The sequence below is a fragment of the Ochotona curzoniae genome, unplaced genomic scaffold, assembly GCF_017591425.1.
Source record: "Ochotona curzoniae isolate NIBS_2020 unplaced genomic scaffold, NIBS_Ocur_1.0 scaffold_4506, whole genome shotgun sequence".
NCBI lineage: Eukaryota > Metazoa > Chordata > Mammalia > Lagomorpha > Ochotonidae > Ochotona > Ochotona curzoniae.
The window spans coordinates 13,197,469-13,207,428 of NW_024467119.1; positions in this window are offsets into that span (position 1 = coordinate 13,197,469).

Below are 9,960 nucleotides of genomic sequence, written 5' to 3' on the forward strand. Positions count from 1 at the left end.
TTCTACCTAAATTCTCTAATATATATATATTTTCAGGGAATTTTCATTTCTGAGTTGTTCTTCACAAAATGCAAAAGTGATTGCAGAGTATAAATCAGAGTTCTCACAACTCCTTGCTGCCTCATTTGGGGTTTGAGCAAGCCAAGTGAGGCTTCACATTGAGCTCCCTCTGAGTGAAGATGTAATTATGGGTCTACCCTCTGCTGGAGACCATCCAGGAAATCTGTTACCAGTGCTGGGCCCAGATTCTGAGATCCCCAGAAATCACCAGGAGTGAAGTCGATCTAAGTGCACAAGGATGGTTTATTCAAGCTCAGCACATCTGAGCCTGGGTTCTTGGTTGAGAACAGGCAGCTGGCTGACTGACTGGCCAGTCGGCTGGCCCCGACCAACACCCCGTACTGTTGTGTGATCCTGAACAGCTCATTTATAGGGTTTTTGTGGGGCAGTCCACAACAGCGTGCAAGGTGAGGGGAAATAGCACACCTTCCCTACCTGTCTTGGCTGGACAGCCCATGCCTCCAGCAAGTAAGGTAAACACCCACTTAATTACTTGGAGCCAGCTGTGAGATAACCAGACTTAGGTGGGCCTTCACTCTTAAGAATTGGCGCGCATCAGTGCTAAAGCTCACATAGACTGCTAAAGGTTACGTAGGCCATTTGGTCTGCAAGCTCACACAGTTTCTTAGCAGCAATGAGCCATGAACAAATGGTTGGCATTTTGATACTGAGGTTCTTCAATCAGTAGGCTGAGAAGGAGCGAGGCAGCCCTGAAGGAAGTGGTCCAGGAACAAACTCTGCTAGAGTGCTGTGCTTGTTAGACAGCACTTGGCCAGAGGTGGCAACATTCAGAGCAGGTGTTCCTAAGTGCAAGATCAGGTTCTCTCCTGTCTGGGCTATGAGGAGGCTAGTATGTGGTGGGAGCGACAGTAGGGCCTTAGGCTGTTGCCTGTCCTTGGAGAAACTGGATATCCTAGGAGAACAGAAAACACTAGGAGGAACGCAGCAGGCTTCCTGAGTGAGTATGCTTCTGCACCCGACTCCTGTTTTACTCTATGCTTGTGCCTCTGGCTCTGTGTCTCCTTTTCCTTCTTCACCTGGACTCATGCTGCACAGCAGAAGGTCCCTCCCAAATGTATCAACAGCCATCCTATTTAAAACCCCAACATGCAAGTGCTTTAGTCAACAACTTTCTTTTCTATCTAGGTTTTGCTATCAGTGTGGTTAACCTGCATTTTCAAGTCTATTTGCTGTTATTGTAAAGCAGACACGTGCACCTCACCCTTCAGTTTGTTCATTTATGTTAGTTGGTTCATATATAAAAGGAGACAATGATGACTACTTGCAAGTTTGCTGAATTAAATATGAAAATGTATTATGGATACTCAGTGAAAGGTAGTTAATTTTTAGTAAGGTATGACTGTCAACACATGTTGTAAATTATTATTCTGAAGTTGAAGAAGTAAAGCTCATTTGTAGATTCATTGGGCAAAACGTACGTGTTATATCCCATGTGGATAAGAAAAAGTCGTAACATTGCTGGTGCGGAATTGATGTTCTCGGAAGAAAGTTAGGGGGAGGGCATATGTTCACAGAACTTCAGTGGAATGGTATAGATGCAATTGGCTAAAGAGAGATTGGAAATAAAATAAAGCATATGTGAAAATATCCTGGAGAAATCAATAGTTTGTTAGGCTCAAAACTCAAGAAATCTAGTGAGCTAAGTAAGTTTTGATATAATGGTGAGTGGAAAGAAACGGATTTAGGAACATAAGTGGAAGCCAAATAGTGAAATTAGTTTGGGTTTTACAGGTTAATGCCACTGGAGAGTTTGGGGTAAAAACATGAAATAACTTGATTTAGATTGTTTTCTATGTTCTTAGTGAAAGAGTCATGAAGATTTTATCTCATATTTGAAATATAATCTATAGGATCTGTCCAGTCTAAATTTTTTGTTCTAATGTAACTGTTAGTGCTGCAGAAATAAACAGGAGGGCAATGATATCCAACATATTAGAGATGATAAGGACTTTCCAAAAGCAACCATGCTAACAAAGTCCAAAATGCTTCAGCTTTTATATGAAATCAAAGCATCCTCTTTGCTGCTGTCACTTTTACATTCATTAATTTTAAGTGATTTATGTGAACATTTCAAATGAAAATATTTTTCAACATGTGTCTCATGTCTCTTGAATCAGTATTTTTTCATATTATAAAATACACATAAGCATTCCTCTACAGGTGTATTAATGTTCAAATATCAATATTCTCATTGACTCATTTTCATTCTTTTTCCAAATGCTTTTTTCCAAACATATTATTTTACTTTATATAGAATTATTTGGATAAATCTGTACTGAAGATGTAATTAGTAAAAACCCTGTCAAAGATTCAGAGCACTATTCATTTTTGTTACACCTAAATTGCTACTCAGTTTCAGAAATGGTTATTTAACCTTTATTCCAGTCTCTACTTGGTAGAATAAGTTAGTAACAATATCTAACTTCTAATATGCTCCCTGAGAAGGACGTGTTAGAAGTTACAGCAGTGAAGGCTACTTTGGTAACAATAACCAGAGTACTTAGCAGAGTCCAAACATTGCGTCTAGAGCCTGCTCACAGCAGGCCCTAATTTTGTAATTAACAATGAATCAAAAGAAGCTATTAAGCTTCTGTGGCATGTCTGTTCTTAATAAACTTCATGCTGCTTAATGCTCAAATTTCTATTGTCCACTTAATATGTTTATGGATTTTAGAGGATCAAGCATGAGAATATGTTTGAGGGATAATTATTTTAGCAGCATTGATAGAGAATTATTTTACTTTTTCCTCTTATTCTTGCCCATTCCGACAAGTTTACATTTCTGAGCACCTTACATGTTTTCCAAGAAGTAAAATGTCTTGCAATCATGGGACGCTGCGTGTATCCTTCTATTCAGCATATGTTCCGATTTCCTAGGTTTTCATTCACAGGCATGTCTGGTCAATGTTTAATTTTGGCAGACTTTGTTACTTTCTGAGTACTGACGTATTTTTCTGTAAAGAACATCTACAGTTACTGGGTTAGCGTTTTCAGTCATGCAATGAAAATACTACTCTATTAGATTCATTCTAATGCTATCATGTTATTTAAATGCAAATGCTGACACCATTATAATGCAGTAAAATTTTCTTGCTAAGAAAATCATAGATATTAAAGCATGGTATTTGGATAAAATAGGCACACTTTAAGAGATAAAAAAGATTATGTCCATTTCCTTGTCCACCAAATTAGGGGAGAGAAAGTGATAACTCCAGATATATGCCATGCAGTATTTACATATGTATTCACTTAGACTGTTTTTAGCCTTTAAAAACGTGACACAAACAGAACGGCAGCATGAAGCGTGTATAAGTAATCGCATAGATAGGCTTGTCATTTGACCAACATACCCTGTTCTGAGCAATGCAAAATAAAAGAATAATTTAAAGTGAGGAAAAAGGAAAATACAAGATACAAAGTTTTCTACTTGCAAGAATAGACATACCACTCTTTAGTATTAATGACAAAATTCAAAAAGGGAAAAGTTTTATTAAGCTGTGCTACACGTAGGAAGTCCATTGTCACTTATTCATGTTCGTGTTAGTGTGGGCTGCAGTGATCCAATAATGTGGTGCTGAAGGAAAAGGAAAAAACATGCATGGAATCTACAACCAAAAATATATCTAAGTATGTAGATTAATATTGGAGAAAAATATATATTACTATAGACAGAAGTGTTGTGTTAGTTCAAAGATTATGGGTATGTTACATTGTACAAAATATTCAGAAATTTTAATATGGTATTAATTTTAAGTGTTTAAATTGGGTTTGTATTATAGTGATTGAGCATACTGAATTGTGTCAAAAAGTTATGTGTATATACTTTAAAAAGAAAATAGAGCAAATTTATAATATAAAATTATTGTCTACTGGTATATTACAAGTTATTTAAATAAAAATAATTTAAATATAAAGTCCATTGAACACAACGAATTATACTATCAATTAAAATGCAATGCTGCATTTTGGTAATATATATATTTCCAAGTTGTTTTTCATCAATCATGCAACATTAACATTATACAAGTAGAAGCAGTGTTTTTTTTCTAATAAGAAAATTTGATTGTAATAAGGCATTCTAGTCTTTGCAGCATTACTTGCAGTAGTCAATATGTGGTATTAACACACATGGCCCTCAGTGGGTGAGTGAATGAAGAAGATATGGTTAATAACGAGATATACATCTAAAGGGAGCTGTAACACGGTGTGTAAAAGGGAGAGATGCTTCTTGGACCTTCCGGAAAAATCCAACTAAATAATCCCATCACAAAATGACAAAGCTGGATGATGCCACTCCTATACTTACATACCAAATGCCATCAGATGCACAGACGCAGAGGGTAAAATGCTGGTTTTGAAGGCTGGGACCAGTATGAGATGAGTAGTTGTCCAGCGGGCATAATGTTCAGTTATGCACAGTGAATGTGTTATATCGGTCTGGTACACAGCATTTTGACTGTAGCACTGTAATCTAAGTAAGTTTTTCCTGTTATGTTCTCATAAATTGTTTCAAACTATAGGAAATGAGCAAATGTCATGCTACATTTTATTGCATGGCATCCTCAACAATAATCACGAGCATTTATATAACATCTGTTCTTATTTTATTCAACAAAATAAAACTGAGACTATTATGCATCTTGTAAATGTAGCAGGATGAACTATAGGGCACATTAAGCTGATTGTCCAGGAAAGATGCATGGAACTGTTTTCCAGTGCTATAATGACACGCGTATGATGGTCTCTAGAAATCTCAGAAAGACAACAGGTCAGGAAGCCACTGTCAGATCAATGTGTCCGTCTCTGAGATAACTGATGGCTGGTGCACTGCTCTCTGGAAGAATGGCTTCGCTTCTTCAATTTCCAGCAAAATATACCTTCACACCATGTCTTCTGAAGGTCTTAAAATCAAGGAATGGGAACTAAGACTCCCCTGAAATAGCAGCTGGCCAAGCCAGGGATCATTTACAAATGTCACTAATGTATTAGCCATAGGTACCAGAGGAAGCATCTGATGTTAGACATTCACGCCAGTGTTCTATTTCTGATCTCCAAATAGTCTGTGGGTGAATCTACAAGGCAAAGCTTCAAACATTGCTAACAACTGAGTCAAGCATTCTAGCAACCATCCTCTGTTGTGTGAGACAAAGTTGGAACAGATGCTGAGTCAGTAGAATGACAGGATCTGAAAAAATCAAACAGCAACCAAACAACAAAACACGTGGCTCTGAAAGTCTTCTTGCAGGTGCCTCTGCGAGCAGGAACTGTAAGGCATATATTTGAGAATTGCGTGTACTGAGCACAGAAGGCACACAATTAGCTTGATCACTTGGAAAGTCGGTTTGATGTTTGAGTGTCACAGTACAACATGATAAACGGCTAGTTTTGATCCTCAATTTTTACCAATCTTTGGTAATATGGATGTCAGATAACAGGGATTATACTGTTTACAAATGCTAAATGAATGAAAGTATCCTTGAAGCATCCATAGTTTCATATGTTACAAAAACATCATTATCTATATGATCTCCAAATGTCATACATTACATAGGTAATAGGGGGATTCTGGTATTTAAATCATATTTTACTCCTTATTAAGCACATCATTTCATTTCAGTGTCTATAGCACTGGCATGCAACTTAACTACATTTCATGAAAGTAACTGGAATGATAAATAAGCCTTTGATTCTTTGTGTATTCAATGTGCATAAACTTAAAAGATTTATATGTAAATATTTATTTTCTCACTACTTAAATAGAATACATTATTACAATATTTGGCTTTTTAAAATTTCATTGAACTTTAAACATTTTTCTGCACTCACTGGAAATTTGATAATGTTGAAGATGCATTCATATTTTAACAATGTTTCCATGATTTTGCATTAATTATATCAAGATAAAACTTAGACACACACACACACTATATATATATGTATATTTAATAATACCACAAATAATTTTTGTGATATTTGGCTAAGATTTATCTCACTAGATCCAGTCACCACAGAAAAGTATTTCCTAAATGTTGGAACTAAGGGAAGTTTGCACTGAGACTTATTAACTTCTCTGGTTGCCCTTACATACATTCAAAGTTTTCCATAATACAAATACGTTCAAAACTTAAAAATACTTCGAGCATAGAAATAAGTATATTGTCTTCATGGTGTTTTTGGAACAAAAGAAATGGTAAATTGTGATAAAAATAAAATATGCGTAAAATCCTCTCAAAAATGACAAAATTTTAAAAACAATCAGAAATAATTATTACTTTAAACAAATTTTATTTTCATGTTTATTTGATACTCAGAGAAGAAGAAACAGAAAGAGATGCAGAGATCTTTGGCAGCCTTATTCCCAGATGCTTGCAAGTGCCTGGGCTGGACTGAACTAAAGTCAGGATTCCAGAATTCATTCCAGTCTTCCGCTTTGGTAACAAGGATTCAAATGCTTGATCCAACAGTGGCTGTCTTCCAGGGTATGCATTAGCATGAAACTGGGTCAGTAGTGGAGGAGCCAGGATGGAAATCAGTCACTCTGACATGGCCTGTGAGTTTACAAAAGACATCTTAGCTGCTCGGCCAAATGGTTGTCAAATTGGGCTGTATTTTACCTGGCAGCATTTTGTTCTTATCTATTTCCTTTGAAATAATGGCATCTTGCAGAATGTAAGATAAAGTGTATAGGCATGACATTTGTAATATGGTTTTCAAAGAGGAGTAACACTCATTAGGTGTTGAGACTTGAATATACTATCATTGGTCTTTAAAATAATAAGTTTTTACTGCATATGTTCCTATTTTTGTACTATTAAGAACTTTATTTTGTATGATGCAAAAACTTTTCTGATAACCTGTGGTTATTATCTTCATTTTGCATATACTCGGGCTGAGTTAGAAGTCCAACATTCTTTCAGATGTTAAACAATAAATTTAAGATTAAACTGAAATGAAGACTTTTGAACTCAGAGTCTTATTGTAGTTCAGCTTAGCTAGGATTGGACTTTCATATTTACAACAGATTTACACTAAATTTATATTTTCTAATTTTCCTTATAGACTGTATAATTCATGACTTTTTAAAATCTAGTTTACTAAACCATGAACTACTGAGATGTCAATAGCCTTAGCAGAAGAAAAGAAATGTTCTTATTTGGTTGATATGAATTAATTCACTTTATCAATATCAGCTCATCTTAACATGACTATGCTACAAATAACAGACATATTCACTAATAGCTTAACTGCTTTGTAAAAACTCTATAGACTCTTAGAATTCATTGAAAGAACAAAAATGTACACTCGCTTTTCATATGGTACAATTTGAAAGACATTGTAAGACCACCAAGATGTAAAGTAAAAAAATAAAGAAAAAGCAAAGCTTGTTTTAACTCTACATGCTTTATATTTAAGACACATCAATGTCCCTAGTGGGGAATAAATCATCGTCTCATGTGAATTTAGAAAAGATGAGCTACCCTTAGTAGTTTGGATTTAGGTAAGGATTACATGTCATTTCCCATTAACATGAGAGTAAAACAATGATAGCCTTGCATATGTGGCTTACTTTAGTTGTGTAGTTATGAATTTTTAATTCAGTGTTTTAATCTGAAAGCATGTAAGAATGGACATTTCGCCATGTTTATAGTCTTTTTGTCATGTTGGCAAATTGATTGCATTACTGATTGTATCACTTCTGAAATATTAAAAAAGCTGCCTATGAGGGAAATTGGGCATTTAAGAGCACATAATATTCTTTACTTTGTTACATAGGTACACAATCCATCATACAAAAATGAAAACACACGACTAGAGGTGTTTGGGAGACCCTACTTCATCCCAGACATAGAAACTGAATGTGAAAGAGTTGACTGTGTGAAGTTTACCAAGATTTCCAGAGAATGGAACCTGTGTTCTTGCTTAAGCAAATCAATTTTTTTTTAATCTTTTAATTCATGGGAGTCTCTTTTTCTCTAAACCAAAGATCTGTAACACCACAATTGTAAAAAGATGCTTCAATAAACTCATAAAAAGGAGAATCAAGATATCAGAATAGAGTAAGGACATGTTTAAACAGATGGAGAAACATTGGACAAGGTGAAGCAGAGAAGACACATTCCAGAAAATAGGAGAGAGCAGGCCAATGTCTCTGGGGCACTTGGAGACAGAAACAGGAAAGCAGCAGAGACAATGACATGGTGTGGCAGTGACCAGATACCACAGTGACAGTCAATGAGCAGTGGCCTGAACTACACTGGTGGCCTGAGCTCCACCAGCAGCCAGGTGGGGAGTGGAGTTCACTGGGAGCTTGATAGGAGAAACCAAAGAACTGACCATCATGATTATTTGGTTTTACCAGAATCAGAGACTGAGTAGTATGCCCCAAAAGATAGTGCAGGAACATGGTGAATCTAACAGCTCAGACTCCCACCAGAGCAGCAGCATCTGCCATTTTGTGTAGGAAGGCAAAGGCTGTGGATAGAATTGTGCATGCATTAAGATGGGAGCAAACTCATTTCTGACTTAGGGCACTGCACCAACATGGTATCCTACAAGTTCCACCCAAAATAAGTCCGTGTATCCTCCAGACCTAACAGTCAGCAGATCTAGAAGTCCACTAATGGCATGATAGGCACCATTTTGTACAGTGTAGCACAGGCTTTGAGACTGGAGTGAAAACAGTGAGCTGGGCATGTGCTGATCTGAGAGTGAACTCACAGCTCGGTGCATTGCACTGGTCCCACAGGGAAATAATACTGACTTTGGGATCCTACAAATCAAAATACATCTGAGTGCCCCTAACAGCCAGCAGGTTCTGGCAAGATCAGCACCACCAGCAGCCTGCTTATTTAGGACACTTGGTATTTCCCTAATCCTGGGATGCCCCAATTAGCAGTGGAAGAAAAGTTGTACAGACAATGGTACAACATGGCAGCCAAACCATGGGATCACCATATCATATCATGGGAGGAGGAGGAGAATGGTGAGCCAGACTCTGTGGCTACAGACTCTGTGGTGGAAGCCTAACACAAGAATCCAGACATGAAACTGGCTGGAGGGAGTGATACAAGTGACTGCAAACAAATAACCGAATACAAACATAGTAAGTAGAACTGTAGATCTGTGGGTGACACAGCCTAGAAACCAGACGTTAGGAGAATATGGTAACTAGAAGTACAATGGTGAAAAGCAAAAGAAGTCACAGGTACAATGAATATTACTCAAGGCTCCACTGTGAAGCAGCAAAACCTTTTGCCAACCTCAGAGTTAACTGAGGAATACATTGAGGAAATGGGGGATACAGAATCCAAAACACTTGTTATTAAGCTTCTTAACAGCAATGTGAATAGCAACACTGAAATAAGGTCAAGCAGAACTATTAGAAATTATGTATATAATGGACCATATTAGATTTTTAGAGGAAAGTCTCAATAATAGAAGGAATGAAACAGAAGAAAGACTCTCAGAACTGAAGATCTTTTTCACCACAATGGTGAAACAATTAAAAAGCTGGGAGAAGAATTGAATCAAACTAAAGGAAAAAAATTTCCAGAAATAAAGGACACAATTAGAAGTTCAAACGTAAGCGTTCAGGGAGTTCCAGAAGGTGCAGTAAGAGAAGGTGGGTTTAAAGCTGTATTCAGTGAAGTAATAAATGAAAACTTTCATAACTTGGAGAATTGGGAAACAGAATACAGATATTTATAAGATGTTCTGTTGGCAGAGAAAAAGAATAGCAACCACCCAAACTAAAGGTAAACATGAAGAACATCTCAGTAAATAACAACAGTAGACTAAATCAATGAACAACTCATTGCTAAAATGACAGGCCCAAATTACCACCCATTTGTGTTAACCCTGAATGTAAATGGCTTAAAT